Source organism: Ovis canadensis, chromosome 19 (assembly GCF_042477335.2).
Source record: "Ovis canadensis isolate MfBH-ARS-UI-01 breed Bighorn chromosome 19, ARS-UI_OviCan_v2, whole genome shotgun sequence".
NCBI lineage: Eukaryota > Metazoa > Chordata > Mammalia > Artiodactyla > Bovidae > Ovis > Ovis canadensis.
Window position 1 is genome coordinate 48,233,353 of NC_091263.1, and position 21,175 is coordinate 48,254,527.

Here is a 21,175-nt window from a genome sequence, read left to right on the forward strand (position 1 = left end):
GAAGAAATTTCCAATGTGAAGAATGAAACAAACTACTAGGGTTAATAATGACCAAAAAAAGTAATACTTAGAATCATACATTCAACCTCTTTATAGCCTCTCTCTATTAACACTTTCTTTTTCCACTTCCTGTGTGCTCTCACCTTCTTATGGATTTATCATCTTGAAGGAAAAGCTCGCAATAGCTACTGAGATGTCTTCAAAACATAATGGTTTTATTTCTTGGCTGTTTGTAAGGTTCTCAATTTTGCAATTTGTATTTTATAAATATCTTAACTTTTTTTTTAAAAAAGGTGAGTTTTGAAACAATCAAAATCCTAGATAAAGACATAGCCTGCTGCTGTTGCTGCTAAGTCGCTTCCGTCGTGTCCAACTCTGTGCGACCCCATAGACAGCAGCCCACCAGGCTCCTACGTCCATGGGATTTTCCAGGCAAGAGTACTGGAGTGGGGTGCCAAAGACATAGCCTATGTCCTTTCTATTTCAACGGAAAAAGTGAAGCATCTTCAAAGTGTTATTTAGACCACTTCAGTGGCAACCCACTCCAGTGTTCTTGCCTGGAGAATCCCAGAGACGGGGGAGCCTGGTGGACTGCCATCTATGGGGTTGCACAGAGTCAGACACGACTGAAGCGACTTAGCAGCAGCAGCAGTGCTGATACACGGTATCATTAGCTAATGCAGAATTAACTTCTCTGTTCCTAGTTTCCATATCAGTAATTTAAGGGAGTTTGGATCAAACTCCAAAGTCCCTGGCAAGCTCTAGAATTAGCTGATTTAAATTGTACTATTGTATCCTAGGTTTATTTTGACTTTAGAAAAGGGAAATCATGTTATTTTGTGTCCTTTCTAATACTGAAACAGAAATTCAAATCTTCTGGGGGCCAGACTGTAGTATAAGTGGGTGAAGCAGATGACGAGCAAGAAAATAGAGTCAAGGATCAAGAACTGGCATCTGTGAGGAGACCATGGACACCGATGAGGGGACCGTGGTGATCTGTGACTGAAGAACATTGACACTATGCTCTAGCCTCTGTGAGCAATAAAGAGCTAGAGATGTGAGTTTATAAAGGTTTCCAGTATTTCAGAAGCTCAAAATATTCATTTTTGTTGATACCACCTTGATCTTTAAATTGACAAGCAATTCAAATTAAAACATCATCACTGTGCAGGCCAAACTCTGGTAGCTCAATCCTATCTAAAAGCTACTGGTTTGCATGATGAAAGCCATATTGAATAAGATTTACCCCTCCAGGGTGTTATTGTTGCAAGCTAAGTTTCCACAGGGGAAGGATCTGGTAGCCTGAGTCCATATTAATTTTCTCTCTTTAAAAAAAAAAAAAAAACTACTAACCTTTTCCCCTACAAGGAAAAGGCTAAGTAAAGCATCATAATAACCAGAAATTAAACTGACAGTCAGAAAGATAGACACGGGATACTGTACAAATGCCTACAGGGCAAGACAAACTGGTTTTGCAGAGGTGGCCTACCAACTGAGATTTGAGCTATAGCTCCATTGGCCAATTGGTGAACAGCACAAGTTATGGCTGGGCTGACTAGTCAATCAAAATGGCCACAGGATGAAAATTTGCTTTCTTTTTCTTCCCTCAAATGTATTGATATATCTCCCCATAGACTCCATTCATTTCCAGCTTCAAAGTGAGTTTAATCATTGGTAATAAATCACAAGAACTACACAAAAACCACACCTAGAAAATAGACAAGTGAAGACAGAAAACTATAAATAGGATTGTTTCTTTAAGAGAACTATTAATAAGATAAAGAAGTCAGCATCTTTAGGATTTCTAAGTTTTTATCTACTGATAATTCATTTAATACATGGAGGCCCATAAAAATTTCAAGGAAAGGTACGTAGGTTTATGGATTTTCTATATAAATAAAATTAGTTTTCTTTCAGTTTGTCTCCTCACTGTTACATTATACAAAAAGAAATAATCTGAAAATTTCCACTAATATAGTTGTGAGGTCCAAGTGAAAATATAGGCTATGTTCTATTTTGGAAGTTGGATTCCTCCACAAAAGAGCCTGAGTCAAAGTCTTGGGAATTTATTTGAGAGATGATCCCAGAAGCAGGAAGCATGAAAGGAGAAAAATCCAATTATGCTGGAATATTGAATTGGTGATGGTTTTAAGCAACTAGGTTCATTCCTACCAGGGGTCTCTGAGAACAAGGTAGAATATGCCTAGAATGCTCCCATCAAAAACCAGAGTCTGATCCATTTATAGATACTTAGTCTCTAATAGTTGAGATTTACTGTGGGTTTTATCTTCCTTGTATATAATAACTGCTCACGGCTTTAGGAAAAGTCTTGAAGCAGAACAGCAGAGAAATACTTGGGGGCACTTGAGATAGGACTCACCCGTCAAATTACAGGTACACTAAGATGTGTATAGATGCTCCCTGAGTCAGGAGAATCCCTTGGGAAAAGGAATGGCTGCCCACTCCAGTATTCTTGCCTAGAGAATTCCACGAAGATAGGAGCCTGGTGGGCTACAGTCCATGAGGTTGTAGCAGAGTCAGACTGAGGGACTCACACTTTTACACTTTTAAATTAAGAATACAAAATTGGACCACACCAAAAAAGATAGGATGTCACCCTTTAGAGCAGCTAGAAATGAAGTGGGATATAAAGAGAAATCCATGAATATGCCAGACAAGAGAGAAAACCTGGTACCCTCATATCATGACTGCCAGTTCCATTGGGTGCTGCCTGTGTGCCTATGTGAGTTCTATGTGTTTCACATGTATCAATGTGTGTAATCCTGATCGCAACTTTATGCCATAGGCACTACTTTTATTCTATTTTTCAATGATAAGCAAATTAATGATTAGGGAAATTAAGTCATAGTGTTTTAATATACCACAGGAACAGAAAACTAACCATGGTTCAAAAAGATGCCTCTTTCCCCCAAAACAGGCCCAAATCGAAAGTCATCAGGGAAGATATCTTGAATCTCAGGCATTGATTCACTGCCTCATATGTGATAACCCTAGAGAATATTCTCAAGCAAGCAGTTGTAAGGATATATTTATTTAATTATGGTTTCTGATCTTAAGCAATGATCAGCACACTAGCAAGTCACAAATGAAAAGTTTTCTCAACATCTAGTCAACTTCTCTGGGAAAATAGGACTCAAGTTAGAAATGTCTTCTGGGTATTGAATTATCAAGAAACACACCCACTGTATATCAAAAGATCCACTCATATAAAACAAGTGCTTATGCAAGTGTACCTGAAAAGAAATTTACGCTAAAAAGGAATTATGTTCTTTAAAAAAAAAAAAAAAGTGCTTTTTTTTCCTCCTGCTGGGTGTTACCATTGTGTGTCTTCAGAACAGAAGCAGGTTTTTACAATTCGTTAACTCAGTACCACTACTGGAGTGCCAAAGACTTGTGTACCCCATGCAGAGACCTTATTTCTCTTTCACGGTAACTAATGACTTCTCCACCCTCTGCTTTCTTGGCTTCCAATACAGGTTTTGAATACCATGGGGAAAAAAATGGAAAAAAAAAAAGAGAGACAATGGAAAAGGCACTTCTGAAATATGAGTAAAGTTATATCATATCACAATGAGCATTTTTATTCTGATTCTTTTTTTTTTAAAGCAGGACAGGTGGGCAAATGTGGGCATGATTAAATGAGTCCCAGCACGTGATATAGTAATTTGAAATACTCTTAAAGATGCCAAACTGAACTGTTACAATGTGATTCTTGGCAATTAAGACATTTATCCACCCAGATTGGTATTACTTTTTTTTTTTTTTTGCTGTTTATGATATATACCTTTTTGTGATTTGAGTTTCAATTTTGGCTCAAATAGAGGGATTTTTAAAAAACTGTATTCAATTCTTTTCTATTAGTTACCTAGTTAATTCAATTTCCTCAGAAATGAAATGATACTGACAAGCAGATATACACACTGCCACATAATTTCTTTCCATGTTGCTTAAAAATATAACTGAATAAAATAGAAAGAAAAAAGTAGACACTTAAAAAATGTAGACATAAATGGTGATGGACTTGGATACAATATGAAAGCTGGCTTGTACAACCTGTTTAACATATGGTCAGAGATACCAGTGTCTTTCTGGGTTCCTTAATTTTTCTCAGAAGGTCTTAATTTTCAAAACATATGGTTCTGTTAATAACTGGCCAAAGAATATCAGCATGTGATTTTTTTTTAAAAAAATCAGAGCCTACAACAGTATGTTTCTCTTCTTCATGCTATTATAATAAAGGGGAAATGGACATCATTGGATTGTTGTTTAGGCTTCAGACCTCCTTGACTTTCTTTGACATTGTGTGCCCAATTAGGGGTGGATATGATTTGGGGACAGGGGCTTCCCTGGCGGCTTGGTGGTGAAGAACCCACCTGCAATGCAGGAGATGCAGGTTCGATCCCTGGGTTGAGAAGCTCCTCTGGAGAAGGAGATGGCAACCCACTCCACTCCAGTATTCCTGCTTGAGAAATCCCAAGGGCAGAGGAGCCTGGCAGGCTACAGCCCATGGAACTGCAAAAGAGTCAGACATGACTTAACAACTAAACAACAACAGCATAATCAGGGAACAGGGTCCATGGCTTTCCTTAAAGTCTTGGAGGGCCTTGAGACATTTCTGCACAGCACACACACACACCAAACAAACAAAAATACAAAGCAAGATGAGGAGAAAATGAACTACAATGCTGAGACAATTAGACCTCTAATTGCTTTTCTTGACATCAAAGGATGTCAAAGAATCATCTACTCTGTTGCATAGTTTGATCCATGCCAGAAAAAACTTTCTGTGTCTCTATTTCAGCAAAATGTTCTTCTCCTGAACCCCTTGGCAGTACTCAAGTTTCGAAGTTAGACAGTCTTAAGGATTCCTTGAATAGTCCTCTGTGCCAAATGTATGGCTCATATGCAGCACCTAAACTGGGCTGTAAGATGTGTATTTCTGTGATCTAATTTAACCTTAGAATATAATTATAGCAAACTCCCACCAATATTTATATAATTATTCTGTGCCTTGTTTATTTGTATTGCTGTTCAGTCGCTCAGTCGTGTCTGACTCTTTGCAACCCCGTGGACTGCAGTACACCAGGCTTCCCTGTCCTTCACCATCTCTCAGAGCTTGCTCAAACTCGTCCATTTGTATAAGCTGCTTTAAATTCTCATGCAGATAATAATCATAAGGTAAATACTCTTGTGAGAAAAGTTAAATCTGGGCAATTACGTCACAATCCTGTCAGTTTGGCCCTGATCTTCCTTTATTTTCCCTAGGAGCACTTACAGTTAACCAGCCGACTTTACACTAGGTGTTACCTTGTTTTTGAGTTGTGTCTGTCACCCCAGTAAAAAGTAAGTGCCATCAGGCTTTGGCAGGATATTGGCTAACATGTTCAGCATTATACCCCAGTTCCTAGAACAAAGTGTAGCCATAACAGAACCTTCGTGGAGATTTGCTGAATGAACTCGGTTATCTGAGCTCATAGAAAAGGTTATAGAGACCAAATCTTCCCCAGAGACCAGCCAACTGATTCGCTTCTCTGTGTTGTTTTGATTCCTCCTAATGAACTGTCCAAAGTGTTAAAACAGAATCATGTTTTAGTTCTGCAATCTCTTATGTTTAGACAGAAATCCATTCTTTATACATGAATGTTCCCTATTTAAATAACAATATAATTCTTAGCACTTGTTTTAAGTGATTCTAAAAGGAGGAAATCATTGGCTTTACAAGCATTGCATAATTGAAAATCTGGGTACATTTTAGCAAAGGCTAATGGGTACATATTTATTTTTCTGTGGAGTTGCTTTTGTATAGTGTCTTGAAAGGAACTCTTATTAAACTTTTAATGATATTCAAAACAAGCTCTCTTTTATGTTTCTAAAGAAAATTAGCATGCTGTTTGCAGCCTTATACCAGCTTCAGTTTCATGGCCTTTAAATCATCATTTATATATTTCTAGTGTTCAGCAAAGAACAAAATACGTCCCATAGAATTCATGGTTTGTTTTAAGGATGCATGAGAGTACAATTGAGAACCATGCAATTCATAACAAATTCAATCTAGACAAGACAGCGTGTCATTCAATGCAGCCCCACCTATTTCTCCTTTCCCACAAGAGACTGAAGAATGGAAGTCATTCGCTCAAATATGAAATTCATGAAACACTTTCATCCTCTGACAGCCATACACCAAGGACCAGAAAAATCATTTCATCTCATAATGTTTTAGAGACCCCAGGCAAATGTAAACAGTAGATGCTGTTAGACATTAAGGATTCATTACAACCGCTAAACAGCTAAACTGAAAATGTACTGATTTATTTGGAATTCCATAGGATTCTGGTGGGAGACTTATTAAATTATTTATTAAACTTCAACGGAAAAAATGACTGTTTATTAAATCTGAATATAGCACTTATAGGTATCCTTGTTTCATACCATGGTTTATATTAAGGGATAAAATACATGGTAAAATAACATTTAGTGTCTAACATTAATCCACCAGTAGTAATCCATTTTAATATAGGACTATAGTTCTTTAATAAACTGACTCCATAGTGATTTGGTGTCTCAGACGGCAAAGAATCCACCTGCAATGTGGGAGACCTGGGTTCGATCCCTGGGTTGGGAAGGTCCTGAAGGAGGGCAAGGAAACTCACTCCAGTGTTCTTGCCTGGAGTACCCCCATGGACAGAAAAGCCTGGTGGGCTACAGTCCATGGGATCGCAAACAGTTGGACACGACTGAGCTACTAAGCACAGCACATGGTCTTGTGATAAGATTTGCCTCAATACTGAGACTTGTCTGAGTCTCAGAGACCAAGGTTTGGTTTTCACACAGAGAGAATCTTCCTGTCAAACAATCTCTTCTGAGAAATCTATCTACACAATTTCATCATAACTGGTTCTATATCATTCACCTTCCAAACTTTTCAAATACCTAGCACAAGCACAGGATGCTGTTCTTAAGTGGGTGTGTTCTGTCAAATACTTATGCCCATAAATTACATATAATTATAGGTGTGTGTCTGTATCCACATTCAGATACTATGTACACCTGTCCACACAGCCAGATATCATGAGCATCTGTATACATCCAGATATCGTGTGTGTCTGTACACACACAGACATTGTGAACAACTGAACACGTGGCAAAATGGATATAGTGAACTCTAAGAATAGTAGAAGGGCATAGAAGGAATTATATGGACAGGATGGAATGAGCAATGCCAGTTGGATGCAGAAAAAGCATCCAACTTGATACGTTCAAGTTTGTATTGTTTCAAGTATATGGGTTAGTCAAAAGTCCCAAGAGAACAGGTGACTGAGTGAACCTGATCTCAGATAAATCTGGTGGATAAAGCCTCTAGGATAAGAGTGGAATAGAATCAAATAAGCTATCTAAGCGAAACAACAGTAATTTAAAGTAGGACCTGTGACTACTAAAACTTGGTCACTGAAGAGATGTGAAGAGAGGGGTGTGAAAGGTGATCACAGGGAAGACAGGGACAGCACAAAGAAACTATCTCTTTAAGGAAGGCTGGTTGCATCAGGGTCCCGAAGAGTGGAAAAAAGAGACGAGAAAGATAGAGCACGTGTGAAAGTCAGAGGGAGAGATTTGAACATGCTATTCTGTTGGCCTTCAAGATGGAAGAATGAGGCCAAAAGCAAAGACATGCAGGCAGGACCTAGAAGTTAGCAAAGGCAAGCAAAGAGATTCTCTGCTAAAGCCTCCAGAAGCACCCAAGCCCTGCTGACCCGCTGATTTTTAACCCAGTGAGATTTCTGGTCTACAGAACAAATAACACATCTCTACTGTTTTAAGCCACCAAGTTTGTGTTTATTTGTTATAACAGTAATAGCAAACCACTACACCCATTCTTGGGCTTTCCTTGTGGCTCAGATGGTAAAGAAAGTGAAGTCGCTCAGTCATGTCCAACTCTTTGCAGCCCCATGGACTGTAGCCTCCCAGGCTCCTCTGTCCATAGAATTTTCCAGGCAAGAGTACTGGAGTGGGTTGCCATTTCCTTCTCCAGGGGATCTTCCCAACCCAGGGATCAAACCCGGGTCTCCCACATTGCGGGCAGACACTTTACCATCTGAGCCACAACCTGCTTGCAATTCAGGAGACCTGTGTTTGATCACTGGGTGGGGAAGATCTCCTGGAGGAGGGAATGGCTACCTGCTCCAGTATTCTCGCATGGAGAATTCGATGGAGAGAGGAGCCTGGCAGGCTACAGTTTATGGGGTCGCAAAGAGTTGGACACAACTGAGTGACTAACACACACACACACACACACACACACACACCAGAAGTAGCCAGTTTCCATGTGAATTTTATCAAACAATCTTTTATTGTACTCGCTGGATACAGTAAACTAGAAAATATTTTTGATTTAAATAAAATGTATTCATCTTCCATTCTTCCTGCCATCACCTTAAGTTAGGAATGAATGATTTATTTATTTTTGGAGGATTATTTTTCAAGCTAGAAGGATCCAAAGAATTCTTGTCATCTCCATATTAAATTTGACTGTTCAAATCAATACGGCCAGTAGACCTTATATTAGTTCAAATACATTACTTAAGATAATTTTTTAAACCAGTTTAATAATAAAGGAAGAAGTTGATCTTTTTCCTTCATTAGCAAGCAATTAAATTAATTCAATTTTCTTTTACCTAATTTTAAAGTTATTTAATCCATTAATACCAGGTCTGTTAAATTAAAGATCCTGAAATTTGTTTGATCACTTAATGCTTTTGTTGGGAGATAAAAGTTAAGCTCTGATGTCTCTAAACTGAGAAAAAGCAAAAAGTTAATTTTTCACAGTCCATTTGCTCCTTCAATCACTTTATGTGTCCCGCAAGGAAGTATATCTATATATCTTGTCCATCATAACCCAGCTAATTCCTTATCCTGTATGTTTATTCCCAGTGACATGAATAGATCAAGGGCCTGTCTGAGGTGTTAGCCCAGGGCTCCATAACCATAAATCTTGGACTGTCTCCTTTCTGTGCTGGCATTTGCTGCCAATTAGATTCAACAAGATGCTTCCAATTCACCTTCATTATAGACTAACCAAAAGTAGAGAGTTTGTATGTTGACACTTTACTTTAAAAACAACAATAATAAAACTAACAAGGAAAACAAAATACAAGATCAAGCCCACAAGTTTTGAAGTCAAACTAGAGTGTATACATTGATTCTCAGTCTACCTGCGAGGGGACCTTGGACAGCTAAGACAATGTCTTCCAGCTCTCATTTTCTCACAAATGTTAAGGAGAAGTTACAGTAGTTATTTTAGTTGTTTGCATAATTGCTTACATGAGATACAATCTTCAAAGTTTTTACACACCTCCAGCCTGTGGCAACTACTTAATAAAATGCCACTATTGTCTTGCTTCTCTTAAATAAGTATCTGCGTGCAAGACATGACTTTTAACTTTTTTGGGTGGCATCTTCTTCATCTGTTCATTAATGAAGTTTGATGAGATAACAACCTATCATTCTAAGAATATAAACATAAAGAACACAGTTGCAAAAGTGTATAAAAGATGTCAAAAGACAATAATGTTATTTATATATGTTTCTACAACAGTCTTTTCTCAACAATCACTCCCATATTAGCTATGAAGTTCTACTGTACCATAGATCATTTGGAAAATATTATGATCTTTGAGGTTTCTTCAATAAACATTTATAATATAATAAAATCTAAGATTTATTGTTTATGACTGGCACTGTGCTGTGCTATATGTGTACAAACTCACTTGATCCTTGAAAAACTCATAAATACACACTCACACAAATTGGGAAAGCTGTATGTGTGTATATTTATAAGTATAAATATAGTTTATATTTATTTATAAGTATAAATATACATATAAATTTATGTATATGTATATATATATTTATACTTACAAAGTTTATATATAATATATATATATTTAAGGAGATATATATTCTTAAACTAATACCTTAATACATATTATGCACATTATTATATATGATATATATTATATAGTTCTAATTGATATAAAATTCTAACCAATATATATTTATACATATATAAAAGGGAAGTTATATATTATATATATATATATAGACATATATATATAGTTAATGAGGAAACTCAGCCAGAACTTTCTCAGTGTATTTATTCAGTAAAATTTTACTATATCGTTAAATTTTTATCATTATCGTTACCATTTATCAAGTTCTAACCTTGCAGGATAAAACTGCTTTGTGATCTAACTCTCTCTCTACCTTTATACATCTTTTAGAACAAACTAGACTTTTAGGACCCATCTGAAATTCTAACTTGAAAATTTTTTCAAATATCTAGAAAGATTTTAATAAATTTTTAAATAGTCTAGAAGGTTCTAAATAAAAGTGTAGAATGCCAAATACAGGAAATAAACACATAATATGTTAATATGAGGCTTAAGTACTGGCATAACAGTTTCAATCACTTTAAAAGGAAAATCATGTTAAATAAAGAGTGAAAAGAAAAATGATAATTCTTGGGCAGTACTGCTCAGTAAAAATACAGTGTGAAATATACATGTGAACCATGTATATTATTACTCCAGTACTCTTGCCTGGAAAATCCCATGGACGAAAGAGCCTAGTAGGCTGCAGTCCACGGGGTCGCTAAGAGTCGGGCATGACTGAGCGACTTCACTTTCACTTTTCACTTTCATGAATTGGAGAAGGAAATGGCAACCCACTCCAGTACTCTTGGCCTGGAGAATCCCAGGGATGGGGAGCCTGATGGGCTGCCGTCTATGGGGTCACACAGAGTCGGACACGACTGAAGTGACATAGCAGCAGCAACCATATTTAAAAAACGTAAATAGATGAAATTAATTTAACAATATATTAAACACATTACATTCAAAATATTTTCATGTCAACATATAATATTAAAAATTATTCATGAGCTCTATTACTTTCTGTTTGTCATATATACTCTGAAATCCAGTGTGGATTTGATACTTACAGAACATCTCAGTTCAGACTATTTACTTGCAAGTGCTCAACAATTACAAAGAACTAGTGCTTTTGAACTGTGGTGTTGGAGAAGACTCTTGAGAGTCCCTTGGACTGCAAGGAGATCCAACCAGTCCATTCTAAAGGAGATCAGTCCTGGGTGTTCTTTGGAAGGATTGATGCTAAAGCTGAAACTCCAGTACTTTGGCCACCTCCTGTGAAGAGTTGACTCATTGGAAAAGACCCTGATGTTGGGAGGGATTGGGGGCAGGAGGAGAAGGGGACGACAGAGGATGAGATGCCTGGATGGCATCACTGACTTGATGGACGTGAGTCTGAGTAAACTCTGGGAGTTGGTGATGGACAGGGAGGCCTGGCGTGCTGCAATTCATGGGGTTGCAAAGAGTCAGACACGACTGAACTAAACTGAGTGACTATCAAGGTGGACAATACAGATTTAAGTCTGTACAGACTGTGGCTAATGTCTAAGGCATTACAATAGGTTAATCTAAAATCATGTATTCAATTTTGAGATTCAAAAATTATTGTAAGAAGGTATTATCTCTAGTTTATATAGAAATCACTGGTAGTTACAGGTGATAGGTGTCAGCTTTGCAGGTACTGGGACTGCAGGAGGGAGGAAAATGAACACTAGGGAGAAAAAGAGGGTCTATAATCGAGTCTTGGCTTGATTAAGTCACTTAAAATGCACAGAGCTCATTTTTCTCGCCTCTAAATTGGGGAATATTACATATTCTATGTACTTCTCTGCATCATTCTGAGGATACAATGAACTAACTTAATTTGTAGAGAATATGATGTAAAGAATGGTAACAATGGTTGTTTTTAAGATAATAGTGATGATTAGTGTTTGGTGAGGAAGATGATATCAGCATTGTTGTTTTTAACCTAAAATCTATATTAAATAATCTTTCCACAGGAAAATTGTTCTAAAAATAGATATCTACTTAAATCATTAACATATAAAACTCTTAAGAGTAAAAATGTCAACCAGTTACATAATTATTAAATTTGTTTAACTGTTGTTCTTATTGTATTTATTCACCAAAATGAGATCTTTAGTTCTAAAAATATGTCAAGAGATAAAGAAGGTCATCATGGGACATAGGGTAACATAATGGGAATGATAATGTTTATTTCCATGAGCTATATTAACTGGAAATATATTATAGGCCAGGGAAAAGTCATTTTGACTGTATTATCATAATAAAACTCTACATCAACATTCTGTGTCAACAAAACAAGTCAACTAAAGGGATTTTATATTTTACCAGGACACACAAAATTTTAATAAGAAATAGTTCAGTTAAGCACTATGATTAGCTGAATTTTTAATAGTTCATGTATTCTTGACTGGTTTATCACAAACATCAAATGCTCTTCTAAGTAAGAGTACAAGATTGCACATTAAAAAGTAGTTAAAGAATTTTAGGAAAAGCTTGCAGTTAAAGATATAAATTGTAATTACCCTTTACTTTTGGTGAGAGAAATGTCAGGGACAGTATATGAGAGAAAAATTTGGATTAACTCACATATTTGTAGAAGTTTCTTCAAAAGTTTTGTGTATGTTAGTCAGAGTGAAGCAGTGAATATCCTGATTTGAAATAATATTAATAACAACAGTAAATCTTAAGTTTCTATATCAAAGAGTAATAAACAGGTTAAGAATTAGATATCTAAGGACAAGATACATGCTTCATACTTTGGTTTGGTTTAGTTAGAGAAAATGCATTCTCAAATGGAATATTTTGCAGAAACCCAATATGTAAAACAAACCAAAGTGATATCTTATTAAAATAAATTATTTGTATGTTCAAATTTCTATTTTCTTCTTAATGTCCATCAATAAAAAAGCGATTGTGACCAATTAAAATATTTAGAATTAGTTTAAGATTATTATCAAGCTTTGGTTATCATTATCTGTGTGCCTTTATATATAACTATAAATATGAGGAGAAGCAATGTAAAATTTCTGATATCGATTAATTGTAACCAACAAATATGAAAACATTGTGTAGTTCGAGGTAACAGTAGTCATTGTGTTTGTGTTTCTTAAGTATTTCCACCTGTGATATTTCCATTCTCTTTAATTTAGAGCACCCAGAACTGGAAATATGGTGAACTTTGTTTTAAAGTTTAATCACTAATGATATCAAGAATTTGCTCACACACACTACCATAAGAGTAAGAGCTGTTGTTGTTCAGCCACCAAGTTGTGTCCGACTCTCTGCGAGCACGTGGACTACAGCATGCCAGGCTTCCCTGTCCCTCAGCATCTCCCAGAGTTTGTCCAAGTTTGTGTCCCCTGAGTAAAAGTTACACAACTACAATTTAGTATGTTTTAGAAGTATCTTTTATATATGCTAAAGGATATATTACTGTTGTTCTTCTTGTTTAGTCACTCAGTCATGTCCAACTCTTTAGAGACCTCATGGACTGTAGCCCACTAAGTTCCTCTGTCCATGAGATTTTCCAGGCAAGAATACTGGAGTGAGTTGCCATTTTCTTCTCTAGGGGATCTTCTCAAAGGATGCATATCAAGCAGAAGAAAAATTATGTCACATGGAAAGGCTAAGAAATGTGATAAAATATACTGGTACATATGTGAGTAAATTTAAAAATAACTAACATTATAAAATATAATAATATTGTCTAATTTAGCGATAATTAAAACTGAAACTGGATAATGGTACTATTTAAGTTGGGAGGAGATAATTAGAATAAACAACTGTAAGGTTTTATATTATTCTGTAGTATGATAAAAATATTAACTTCAGATGTCTTTAAGATAAGCAGACATGTAACAACACCTTCAGTTCAGTTCAGTCGCTCAGTCATGTCCGACTCTTTGCGACTCCATGAATCGCAGCACGCTAGGCCTCCCTGTCCATCACCAACTCCCGGAGTTCATTCAGACTCATCCTGTTGTCCCCTTTTCCTCCTGCCCCCAATCCCTCTCAGCATCAGGGTCTTTTCCAATGAGTCAACTCTTCACAGGAGGTGGCCAAAGTATTGGAGTTTCAGCTTTAGCATCAATCCTTCCAAAGAACACCCAGGACTGATCTCCTTTAGAATGGACTGGTTGGATCTCCTTGCAATCCAAGGGACTCTCAAGAGTCTTCTCCAACACCACAGTTCAAAACCATCAATTCTTCGGTGCTCAGCTTCCTTCACAGTCCAACTCTCACATCCATACATGACCACTGGAAAAACCATAGCATTGACTAGATGGACCTTTGTTGGCAAAGTAATGTCTCTGCTTTTGAATATGCTGTCTAGGTTGGTCATAACTTTCCTTCCAAGGAGTAAGCGTCTTTTAATTTCATGGCTGCAGTCACCATCTACAGTGAATTTGGCTTGGGTAATACTAAACGACATACAACATAGAACTTTTAAACAAATAAAGTCATAAAGGAGAACTAAGGAAAAATCCATTATCAATATAAAGAGAAGAAAGAAAAAAGATAAAAAGACTGCAGTAAATCACATGATGACAACATACAGAATTGTCATACAGGTTGTAAAAAATCCAGCAGCTGTCTGCTATTTCCAGGAGATAGATCTAAATTTGAAGACTTAGGGGAATTGAAGATGATTCTTTGCAATCCTGTGGACTATAGCCAGCTCCTCCTCTGTCCAAGGGGTTTTCCAGGCAAGAATACTGGGGTGGGTTGCCATTTCCTTCTCCTGGGGATCTTCCTGACCCAGAGATCGAACCCACATCTCGTGCATCAGCAGGTGGATTCTTTACCACTGAGCCACCAGGGAAGCTCCATTCATCAGGTAAATATTAACTAAAAGAAAATGAGTATAGAAATCATAATATTAGACAAAATAGACTTTAAGACAAAAATAATTCATATAAATAGTAATATTTTGGTACTAAGCACAATAGCAATTTAATTCACTAAGAAGATAAAAAATTCTAAACTAGTATAAACCTAAAATCACAACTTCCAAATACATAGAGTAGAAAATGTTGAGTACAAGATGAAAAATAGGCAATTTCACCATCAGAATGGAAGAACGGTGTGCATTTTGTACAAGCAGAAGACTAACTAGAGATACAAAATTTTAATCAACACAATTAACTAGCTTGATCAGATATCCTTAATATCTACATGGTCTTCTTGAATTCCCTGACCTCCTTTCCAGAGGAAAGGGAAAAGTCCATAGGTCCCTATGATCTTGAATTTGTTTAATCTCCTGTGTACACAGACTGCAGAAGTGTGGGAATGATGGAGACACAGTTTTCGATAAGCATCACGTGGATACACCGGTTCTTTTTTGAACAAAGGGATTATACAGTACCCCAATTCCATGACAACAAGTAAAGTTCAATTCTACATTCTATCAGTCTTAAAAAACTGCTGAAACCTTCCGGAACAGGACAGTGCCAGTGCCCACCACACACGTTCTTGTCACCCCACTGTGTGCTGCTGGCCTTTCATTGAGCTTGTTCTTACCTGCCTGGTTTTAAATGAGCAGACAGGTGCACTTCTGAATTTTAATTCAGTGACTCTTTGCAGAGTTAAACAATCCCTGTTTATCAAGACTTTCAAGCACTGCCTACATACAGAAAAACGGTGTATGTTTCAGAGAATGGGGATGGTATTTCAAAATCTGCACAAAAAAAAGAGTTTGTGAACCTGGAATTTCAACATGTTTAAAACTGATTCACAGTTACTATGAAAGTGTATATTGGGTTTTATTAATATACTAGGTAGTTAAAAATAAAATCAAAATTAAAAGTACTAAGAACCATTGAGTAGAGGACCTTCAGCAGAGCACAGTTAAGAAAACCACAAGCGTATAATATAGACGATTGCTACACAGATCTTTAAACACAAAGGAAAAGCAAAATACTGGTATTGGGTATTTCCTACTAAGGAGTTCATTTCAGCCATCATATGTTTCTTCATCATGCTAGTCATTGCGGGGTCATATCCCTGCCAGCAAGTATATAATCCAAGCGTGTTTGTGCTAAGTCACTTCAGTCGTGTCCGAATCTGTGTGACCCTATGGACTGTAGCTTATCAGGCTCCTCTGTCCATGGGATTCTCCAGGCAAGAAAACTGGAGTGGGTTGTCATTTCCTCCTCCAGGGGATATTCCTGACCCAAGGTTCGAACCTGCATGTCTTATATCTCCTGCACTGGCAGGCAGGTTTTTTACCATTAGTACCACCTGGGAAGCCCAATATAATCCAAGGACATGCACAAACAACCATCACACAGATACCCATACAAGCACATACCATGTATGACTCAATGTGGTTAAGTACTACGCGCAGTAAAATTTTCTACCAAAACTTCTTGACTGATTGATTTAGTAATTCAGCTAAAACTTATAAAGCTTTTACCAAGTGTTGGGCACCATGGTAGACACAGGAGATGAAACACTGACAAAGATAGGCAAGATTCCTGCTCACATGGAGCCTGCATCCTAATTCAGGAGACAGACCAAATAAAGAAAAGAATGAATGAATGAGATAGTTTCAAAGAATGTCAACTTCCTTGAAGGAAATAAAAATCCTCAATGCAATTTTACAACTTCAACCTTACTGACATATTGGGTCAAATAATTCTTTATGATGGGATTGGTGCTGTGCATTGTAGGCTGTTTAGTAGCATCTCTGGCTTCTATTCACTAGATACCAATAGCACCTTCTCAGGTAAAACAACCAGCGAAATCTCCAGACATTGCCACATATCCCCTTGCGGGGGGCGGGGGTGGCAAATTCCTCCCCAGCTGAAAACCACTGTACAAGAGTGATGGGAATAAGAATGAGATTTTTTTGCTTTTGTTTTTCTTGGATGGTCAGGAAAGACCTCTTTAAGACCAAAAAAAAAAATCCAACCAGGAAATATTTTGGAAGAAAGCTTTCTAGGCAGAGTTGAACAGTTAAGTGCTAAAGTGATAAGGTGATAATGACCTTGAAGTCTTAAAGGAGCAGACAGAGGCTTATTTGACTGAAGAGAAGCAGGATATGGCATCAGAGAGGTAGACAAGAGTAGACAGAGCTTTACAGGCCATGGTAGAAAGTTTAGATTTTTTTAAAATGTGATAAATTTAGATAAAAAAGAGAATTTCAGATTAACTGTGAAGGAAGAAAGATTTCTAGTCAGACATTTAAAGGTGGAAAGACCTGGATTTTTACAGGCTAGAGTGAAAGACAGAAGTATTTGAGGTACTGATAAAAGATCAGAAAGGATAGAACCTGCCTGGAGTAGAGTAACAGATGCGCAGAAATGGAATTGCAGAATTGTCAGTAAAGTAGAGTCTAACTCAGGAGGAAGGGACTTTTGAGGGGAATCTTCTATTCCAACCACCAGTGGATGACAACTCAGAAAAATGCTCTCAAGGAGAGGGTATTCTAGGCAGCATACTGACAGCCACTGTGAGCTGTGGGACCCAATACATGTGCATGAGTTCTGGCTCAATCCCGAACATGCCTCTTCAGGGAGGGAGGGCCCAAAGCCAAGAACAAGCCAAGCTAATGCCTAAGAGGAGCCAGAGACCAACAATCCAGGGACAGGCAACTAACAGTACAAAGCTGCCAATGGCTTGATTCTAATTTTGGATTGGCCAAAAAGTTCATTCTGGTTTTTCCCTATGCTGTTATGGAAAAACCCAAACTAACGTTTTGGTCAACCCAATACATTTTTCTTAGAGATTTTTAGGGGCAACACTCTCAAACCAATAAAGACAAAAATAATGAACATTAGCTCTTTCTTCCAACTCCCTCATAGTTGTAGCATTGCTACCATTTTTAAAAATATTGGCATGCGTGAGGCATGTGTCTAAGTGACTTTCTCATTTAATCTTCTGAACAGTTCTATGAGGTAGATTCTCTTATTTCCAACATTAAAAACATAAGGCACTAGAGCCTTGAGATATCCTGTTACTTGCCCATGGAATCTGAAACTTAAGTAGTTCTGACTCAAGTCCAATTTCTGAGCCAACACATAATACTCAGATAAATCAATCCATACCATATACTGCTCAGATGAAGTGATTGACAAAGGTGAGATCTCTTGCCAAAGGCCATACCCAGCTAATATCTGGTTGAGGAACAATTTGTAATGAATTGCTAACTTGTGAAGACCTACTCAGTCTGGGAGTTGGTGATGGACAGGGAAGCCTGGAGTGCTGCAGTCCATGGGGTCGCTAAGAGTTGGACACGACTGAGCAACTGAACTGAACTGAACTGAAGAGCCACTAATGCTAGTTATTTTTCTAGGCAATGTATATACATCATGTTGAATCATCTTCACAAAATCTACAATAAAGGTCTTATTAGCTGTCTTAAATTATATGAGAAATCAGAGGGCGAGAGATCTTAAATAACTTGTCCAAAGTCACATGGGTTTCCCTGGTAGCTCAGAGGTAAAGAATTCGCCTGCAGTGCAGGAGACGCAGGTCCACAGGTTCAATCCCTGGGTTGTGAAGATCCCCTGAAGAAGGAAATAGCAACCCACTCCAGTATTCTTACATGGAAAATCCCATGGACAGAGGACTCTGGTGGGCTATAGTCCATGGGGTTGCAAGAGTCAGACACGGCTTAGCGACTAAGACCACCACCACCATCAAAGTCACACAAACAGCAAGTGGTAGAATTGAGATTGCAATTTAGACAGTCAAATGCCCAGGTCTTCATCACTACACTAAATATCATAGAACCCAGTTCTTTTCAGAAAACAAGAAACTTTTAGAAACTCTTATATAGTCTTATTTCTTAAAAATAAGACATATGATTTTAAATATTGCAACCTTATTTAAAAGAATTCACAAAGATGTCTGATAATGTTCTAAGCAGGGGCAATCCTTGGAAAGCCTCAAATACTGTGTTTCTGTTTGTGCAGAAGTCCTAAAGAAAATATGATAAATTCATTATTTAATTCATGTCACATGATACCTTAACTTCTAAATAAGCATAGGAAAAGAGGGCTGTGGGCATTGGTTCTACAGTCCCATTTAATGCACAGGCCAGTTAATGACCTCAGGTATGTCCACATTTCTTCAGGTGAAGACCTGTTCCTGTCTCATCTGCACTCGCATTTCCAGATCTTCTAACCAAACACAGTTTGAGGAATCAACAAAGACCTAGAGTTGCAGAAGCTAGTTTTACAATCCATGTATTTGCCTGACATCAGAATGGCAGACTGTTGCTACCAGTGTGTTAGCACACTTCCCATGGCATCATTGTGACATAAGAGACTGTCCCAGTCTGTTGGTGACCCAGTCTGTAGAAAAGTGTATATTCTCAAGCAAGAAAATTGGAGGTATTAAAAGGTATCTGTGAAACAGTAGAAGAGAGGCAGTACTTGGCACCAGAAGTGGCAAATTTCAGCCCAGTGTTACCCTTTACAAGTTTTGTGGCCTTGAGCAAGTCACTACAATGGTTCTGAGATTAGGGCTCTTCATTCTGCAAGAGGCAACCTGATCTTGACCCTGGCTACTAGGCAGGTTGCAGTGCAGATCAATAAAACAGTGTGTTGGGTAGTTTATGGGCTGTATAATGATGCTCTAACGGTAAAGGACAATGTTCATAACAGAGATAATTTTAACTAAACTAAACAGAGCGCATCTCATTTGTCCTCAGGTCCTTCGGATGATGCCAGAGAACTGCAGCCAAGCTGACTCAAACCTATGTATTCTGGGGCTACAGGAAAGACGAAGTCGACAGGAATAAGATATGCATGCTGCTGGCAGCTTCCTGAGATAGAAACGGGAAATTCTTAGTCTTTCAAGGCACTAAATCCAACCTGACTAGGCACAACTAATGTGAATGAGACAACCTTTGCAGATTCTGTAGCAACTAGCTATGAAATCTTTAATATTAATAATACCGGTGACAATAATAGCAGTTCAGGTATCAGTTAATTACTTTTGCAAACAAAATACTAGGAGATTTACAGGCTTAACAGCAATTGTTTATTCTTAGTTTCTCTAACTGCATGTTGGTTAAACTCAGGCAGTCCTGCCTGACTCAGAATGAGGCCCACTGGGGCTTGGCTTCTCATCCTGGGTTGGGCTCCTGTGTGTTCATTCTGAAGCCCAGGCAAAGGGGACAGCACCTACTTAGCCTTTTCTGTAAAGCCTTTTCAGAGCAATGTCACAGGTGCCAGAGAACCCATGTGAGAGCTCATTTCAGACCTCTGACCAAATCTGTTTAAGTCATATTCACTAGGCACTTACTATGTGTTCAAGCAACTGAATGCTTTACCCTTTTTCTTTCAAATAATTTTCACATCAACGCTATAAAGCCCAGCCTATTTTTCTCCTCATTTAAAAGAGAATGAAATGGAAGTAAAGAAAAATTAAGAAACTTTCCCAATATCTTGCTGCTAGTCAATGGCAGGGTCAGGATTCCTGTATCGGCAGTGGACTCCAGGGATTTGCCAGTATATTCTATTGTCTGCTTAAATCCTTAATCTATCAATACTGCAATTAAAACGAGACTAGTGAGGGGAGGGAAAGATGGCGGAGGAATAGGACGGGAAGATCACTTTCTCCTTCACAAATTCCTCAAAAGAACATTTCAACGCTGAGCAAACTTCACAAAACAAATTATGTAGGCTGGCAGAGGACATCAGGCAACCAGAAAAGCAGACCTTTGTCTTCAAAAACAGGTAGGATAAAATATAAAAGACGAAAAAGGAGACAAAGGAGGTGGGGAGGGAGCTCCGTCCCGGGAAGGGAAGCCCGTCCTGGGAAGGGAATTTTAAGAAGAGAGGTTTCCAAACACCAGGAAACACTCTCCCTGCCGAGTCTGTGGCGAGCCTTGGAAACACAGAGGGCAACATAACAGGAAGGAAAAATAGATAAATAATTAAAACCAACAGATTACAAGCCCAACAGTAACTCCCCCAGCGGAAAAGCAGCACAGACGCCTGCATCCGCCATTGGGAAGTGGGGGCAGGGCAGGGACGCGCGGGAGGCGCGGGCTGCAGAGCTTTGTAAGAATCGGGCAGGAACGCCCCACGCGCAACCAGAACGACCTAACCTGGGCTAGCAAATCAGACTGTGGGATAGCTACCACGCGAAAAGCTCGAACATAAGACCCCGCCAGGACCGAGCACAGAACAAAGGACGGAACGGAAAAAGCCGGCTGCAGACCATCCCCCGCCGGGGACAGGCAGCCAGAG

General features: G+C 38.1%; 1 protein-coding gene and 1 long non-coding RNA gene across 4 annotated transcripts in view; one reads left to right on the plus strand and one right to left on the minus strand.

Annotated features, from left to right (window-relative positions):
- Positions 1-20,677, plus strand: part of LOC138424635 (uncharacterized) — a 52,985-nt gene extending 32,308 nt beyond the window's left edge. The window contains exon 2 of the long non-coding RNA XR_011250894.1: positions 19,630-20,677. This is a non-coding gene — a long non-coding RNA (uncharacterized lncRNA). The remainder of the gene's footprint in view (positions 1-19,629) is intronic.
- TAFA1 (TAFA chemokine like family member 1) overlaps positions 1-21,175 on the minus strand; it is a 900,385-nt gene that overhangs the window by 549,503 nt on the left and 329,707 nt on the right. The window lies entirely within an intron of this gene.